The sequence below is a fragment of the Crocodylus siamensis genome, chromosome 8, assembly GCF_052110815.1.
Source record: "Crocodylus siamensis isolate JL-2025a chromosome 8, ASM5211081v1, whole genome shotgun sequence".
In the NCBI taxonomy this organism is placed as follows: Eukaryota; Metazoa; Chordata; order Crocodylia; family Crocodylidae; genus Crocodylus; species Crocodylus siamensis.
The window spans coordinates 24,127,410-24,133,409 of record NC_143402.1 but is presented as its reverse complement, the minus strand read 5'-3'; the positions used below and the strand labels follow the sequence as shown (position 1 = coordinate 24,133,409).

The window sequence follows — 6,000 nt, the reverse complement described above, 5'->3', positions numbered from 1 at the left end:
TGGCGGTGCTTGGGGGAACAGGGACTTCCCCAGTGCCTGCTGATCCCCCCTGACTAGTTTGAAACAGGCCACTAGAAGTTGTGACAAATGTTACAAATCTGCACCCGCAAAGCTGCTCCAGTTGAACTAAACTGGTTTAATTTCACAACTTCAGGCTTTTGGAACATACTGCTAAATATGCTGGGATCTGACTTTACAATGCACAAGCTACACTATTAACTCTGTATATAGACAGACTTTAACTGCACAGGCTTCAGTAAGCCAAACTAAATCAAAGTACATTTTGCCTGAGCAAGGATGGAAACATTGGACCATTACTAGCCCATTCATACTGAAGGAAATCATCCTTCTCCATTGAATGACTGCATAATGAAGTGCCTAATACAGTGGAACAGGAGCTGGGTTATGCAGATCAAGAGATAATCCTTTCCTGGAGTGGTGTAACTTTGAGCCACATAACGAGTGCTCTAAGTCACTTAAAAGAGTTAACATGCAGACAATCCTCAGGTTAAGAGCTCCAGGAGCTGCCCAAAATTAGCATGCAACAAGGCCCTGAATGACCAAGGAGCGATTTACAGCTAAATCAATTAGGGGCAGTGTTTGGCACATGTCGAGAGCAGGGTTTGAATACACTTCCAAAGCCATGGTGAGGCCCCTTCACTATGACCTATGCCCCTGAGCTGCATCTACAACAGCAATAATACCTGAATAGTGAGAACTCTTGCAAGTATTTTGCCTGTCTTGACCTGTGATTAAACTCTGTCCCAAGCACTCATGTGCCTGCAGATAGGAGGGAGGTGGAGTTGAGGTGTTTATTCTTTTATTTATCCAATTAAAGAGAAATGCTTTTTCATAGATGTCATAGATATTCGGGCTGAAAGGGACCTCAGAAGACCTTTGAGTCCAGTCCCCTGCCCCAGGGACAGGAATTCAGCAGGGGCATAGGATCCCAGCAAGAAAAACATCCAGGTTTCTCTTGAAGGCGTTCAAAGTAGGCGCTTGAACCACCTCCAGCAGCAGGCCATTCCAGACCTTGGGGACTTAGACAGTAAAGAAGTTATTCTTTATGTCCAGTCTGAAACAGTCTTGCAGGAGTTTAAAACCATTCAACCTTGTTATCACTTGGAGCGCTCTAGTGAACAAACGTTCCCCCAGGTCCTGGTGAACATCCTTTATAAACTTGTGGGCAGCCATCAGATCACCCCTGAGCCTGCGCTTTTCCAGGCTGAAGAGTCCCATGGCTCTCAGCCTCTCATCATAAGGTCTGTTTTCCTGACCTCTGATCATGCGCATGGCTCTCCTCTGCACTCTCTCAGGCTTCTCCACATCCTTTTTGAATTGTGGAGCCCAAAACTGGACGCAGTACTCCAGCTGCGGCCTCACCAAGGCCGAGTACAATGGGAGAACTGGGATTTGCTTGAGAAACATCTATGGATGCAAGCCAGGGTTTTACTTGCTTTACTAGCTACAGCATCACATTGAAGGCTCATGTTCATCTTGTGGTCAATCATGACCCCCAAGTCCCTCTCGTCCATAGTGCTAGTCAGCGTAGCACTGTCAAGCCTATAGACATGCTACAGGTTTTTCCTCCAAAGGTGGAGAACCTTGCATTTTTCAGTGTTAAACACCATCAGGTTCTCATCCGCCCATTTCCTGATCCTGTCCAGGTCAGCCTGGATTGCTAATTCCCCAGCCAGCGGATCATGGTGGACCCAAGGCCACATTTGGCCAGTTTTGCCAAAAGGTGATCATGGGATACCAGATTGAAGGCTTTTTTAAAGTCAAGATATATGACATCAATCTTTTCCCCTTTGTCCAGGTGATAGGTCACCTGGTCATAAAAGAAAACGAGATTGGTCAAGCACAACCTACCTGCAACAAACCCATGCTGGCTATCCCTCAGGATGTTGCCATCAGTCAGTCCATTAAGAATGGCCTCTTTGATTTTTTTCTAAGACCTTCCCTAGGATGGAGGTCAAGCTGATAGGCCTGTAGTTTGCTGAATCCACTTTCCTTACTTTCTTGAAGATAGGCACCACATTGGCCTTCTTCCAATCATCGGGCACTTCACCAGAGCACCAGGAGCTCTCAAAGATCCGTGCCAGGGGCTGAGCTATGATGCAGACCAGCTCCTTGAGTACTCTGGGATGTAAAGCATTTCAAAAGCATTTCTGAAAAAAAGGGTCTGAAAACAAGTATTACTTCAACTCGTCCTTGAAAATTCAGTTTAGTTGTAACATTTCACTAACATTTACATTTTAACCTTCTGCCCCAAATGCTTTCCAGCAGTCAGTGCTCATTAGTAAGCGATAGTCTTACTGTCCTCTGAACAGTTACAGTACATAAGAGTGCAAGTCCTGAACAAGGACCCCTTTCTAGCCTGGATAGGTAGCTATCACCCCCCACCCCCTCTTCAACCAAAGACTTGGACTCTGCTTCTCTTCCCTACCTGGACTCCAACCCTTCCACTGAGTCTCTTCTTCCTGCTGCCATTGTGAGTGCGTGTGTGTGTGTGTGTGTGTGTGTGAACCAATAACTCCATGGGGCTGTGTAGTGTGTTGTCTGTTTAATAAAACTATTATTTGGGCCCTTAAGTTGGGTTTTGCTTTACTGTGGTTTGGCCCTGCTCCAATCTCTGCTCCTCACCCCTCTAACTTCTGTCTCATTTCTCCCTCTCCTGCTTCTGGCTCACTGCCACCTCCAACACCTGTCCTGAGCTCCCCTCTGCCTCCAAACACCCTGTTTCTTTGCCACTGTCTTATCCCCACTGCCTTTTCCTTTTCCCCTGAGCAACCAAGTTTCTGCCTCAGTTTCTTTCCTGGCTCTCTCCTCCTTGCCACCACTTATCAGCCCCTCCCCACCATCTCTCAGCTGTCTACCTCAGTTTCCAGCCCCAGTCTATCTTAAGTAAACCTAAGCCTCAGTTATTCAGCCAGTTTCTCTCTAGTCCACTAGTTCTAATCCTGATTCTGGCAACTTTCACTCCCTACTCTTTAACTCCGTCTGCCTCTGTCTCACCTGAACCTTCTCCCAAGTATCCCAGGTACCCCAAGCGCACACATACACACTGTAGCATCCAAGTTAGGAACCTACCAGTATGTATGGGTAGGTGGATTGTATGTGGGTGAACTGGTGAGTGTGTATATGTGTGTGTATATATACATGTCATTGTGTGCATGATATATGAATTAGTGATCTGTGTCTAACTTCTGGGGTGTATAGTGTATGTGCTTGAATTGGTGATAGGTATCCATGTGCCTAGGCTGGTTTGGATGTGTATATGCCAGAGCTGGTAGTGTGTTTGTACATGCACCTAATTGTTGATTTGTGTGTTTTGTATATGTGCAATTGTGTCACACTCTCCTGTCTAACAGCATAATATTCAGATTCTGAGAGTTGGCCTCATCCCACAGGGCAACACACCCATGACATCTGAATGTATTTTCTTCTGCTTAACAAATATCTGAAAGCAAATAAAGATCACCCCAAATCTTTGCCATCCATATTTATTCAGAGCCTTTTTTTCCTTTCTGGTCAGATCCCAAAGCCAGTTTTCTGTGTGCATTTCATTTTACAAAAGTTTAAGCCACTTTGGAAGGTTGAAATGGGTCAGATGGTGACTGTCACGTAGGAAGGCTTCTTTCCTTCTAATTATCTGTACGAGTTTCCTTTCCATGATGAGCTGGCAAAGAGTGTGTTGAATGGCTTTCATGAAGAATTAGAAATCTTTGCAAAGGGCAAATATCAGAGTGAAAAGTTCAAGGTGACCTGCAAATATAAAAAGAAAAACCCTGACAACATTAGAAATAGAAGACAGACATTAGAAGACAGTCAGCATGAAGCAAACAGGTTTTCTTTGTTCAGGCCTTTTTTTTCCTTTTTGTATTTGTAAGTGCTGAAACTTAAAAAGGAAAATCTACAGTTATTGAGTGCTATAAAGTCCGGTAAGGTTCTGTGGCAGACATTATGACAGGCTATACAATGAGCCTTTTTCAGGCTGAGAAGTATTCAGTTTATCTGTGCTGAAAGCACCACACCACAAACTGGTCCAATGGGAACTTACATCTATCGTGTGCGAGATCAGCAGTGATTCAGAGGTTTGGCTTGTCTGGTAGGTAACCCATGTCACCATGCCACAAGACCAAACGGGTAAGGAAAGAAGTTGAAAGTCATACTGGTCAAGGTGCCCGGTAGCTGTAAGACTACTTACCCAAATAGGGATGAGGAGGGAAAGGTTTACTTGCTTTGGACATGTGCTCACATAATTGTCTGCTACAGTTTAATGATTAGGAAGAAGGTACCTGGACCCTAACCAAAGAAATCTTTGTGCAGAGCCCATTGCTTTAACCAGGTGATGGAAAATACAGGAATTTGTTGGAGGGGCAATAAGACTTCAGGGTTTTGAATTGCCTAGCTGGGTGGTGGGGTGTAACTGGAATTGTGCTTCCACATCCTTGTTATGGCTGAGTTGATTTTGTTGTATTTTTAGGTCAAATATCAAACACACTGAGAGTGTAGGGTTAAGTGCCTATTAAATGCCTATCTAAATACTGGCATACTTAAGAGCCATGCAGAACTGGGGAAGCATGTTCAGCATCTGTCCCATATCATTCATCACCAAAAACGTATTCTAGTAGTTTTGGATGAGTGCTTAACTGTATGCTTTATTCTATGGTAGAGTTGGAATATTATAGCCATGATGGTCCAGGGAATACAAAAGAATCCAGGTGTGCTTGCCAGTATTTTTCACTGGTCCAATTATGTAGGTGGAAGAGATGTTAGACAAAGTTTAAGGCACAAAGGCTAGAGACAGAAGTTACACATAAAACCAGTTTAAGAGATCAAATACTGGCTTAAACCTGTAACAGGCCATAAGTTCAGTGCACCTAAAACTGTTTACAAATGGCCAAAACTGGTTTAAGATAAACCTGGTTGAATGTAGCATCAGACTTAACTGATTCGGGTAGAGATGCACTGATACATCAGTCCAATATCAGATTGGCACCGATATTAAAAAAAAAAAAAAAAAAAAAATTCTGTATCAAAAATTGGTCTGATGCAGCCAATAACTTGTCCAATAAATGCCCATGTGTGCGTGCATGCAGCCACAGTGCAGCACATAGCGAGTGAGGACCACAGCTGGCAGCGTGGAGTGCTGTGTGTCACTGGTAAGTCTGGTGTGGAGAAAGGGGAGGGGTGTAGGGGTACAGATCAAGGCCCCTGCATTGAGGGAGGGTGTGGGGTTAGGGTTGGGGTAGTGGCTGCAGCAGGGGCTGCCCAGCTGGGGCCAGGGCTGGGGCTGGTGTGGGACGGAGGCATGGCTGATTGGGGGGCAATGGGAATGAAGGGGGGGGCAGCTCCCACTGCTGCATGTGGCTCATCCGGTGCTTATCTAGTGGCTCCCAATGCTGCTCCTGTCACCCACCCAAGAGGGCTTGGGGGGGCATTTGCCCCCAGATCTATGCAGGGTGGGGCAGGGTAAGCTGGGGCTGGGCTCTTCCTGGCCAGGCAGATCTGGGGGCACCCCCCCCCCCATGTCTTCCCAGATGAGTGGTAGAAGCAGCAGCAGGAGCCGCCACATGAGCACCAGACAAACCTCACACAGTAGTGTGAGCCACCCTCCCTCTCTGCCCATGCCCCCGCCCCAGACTGCAGCTACAGCCTGCCCCATGCCACACAGATCCAGAGGACATGCACCCCCGCCTTGCCCGCTGGACAAGCCACTTGCAGCTTTGTCCCACACCCCTCCCTGCCCCAGCTGGTCAGCGCCTGCCCCAGCCCCAGCCCCATTCCCTCCCTCACTGCAGAGGCCTTGATCTGCTCCCCCCACACCTCTTCCCTCCCCTTCCACCACACCAGATTTACCAGCTGGATGCAGCCCTTCAAGGTGAAGAGCTGCATATTGGAAATCGGATCAGCATCAGCTGATATGCCTCCTTAAAAATCAGCTATTGGTATAGTCCCCAAAATCTCTATTGGTGCACCCCTAGATTTAGGTCA

At 46.5% G+C, this 6,000-nt stretch overlaps 1 protein-coding gene across 1 annotated transcript in view; it reads right to left on the bottom strand.

The window, feature by feature from the left end:
* Positions 1 to 2,265: 2,265 nt before the first annotated feature.
* LPAR4 (lysophosphatidic acid receptor 4) overlaps positions 2,266 to 6,000 on the bottom strand; it is an 89,143-nt gene continuing 85,408 nt past the window's right edge. Inside the window, exon 9 of the transcript XR_016443713.1 lies at positions 2,266 to 3,768. The gene's annotated coding sequence lies outside the window, so the exon portion shown is untranslated. The remainder of the gene's footprint in view (positions 3,769 to 6,000) is intronic.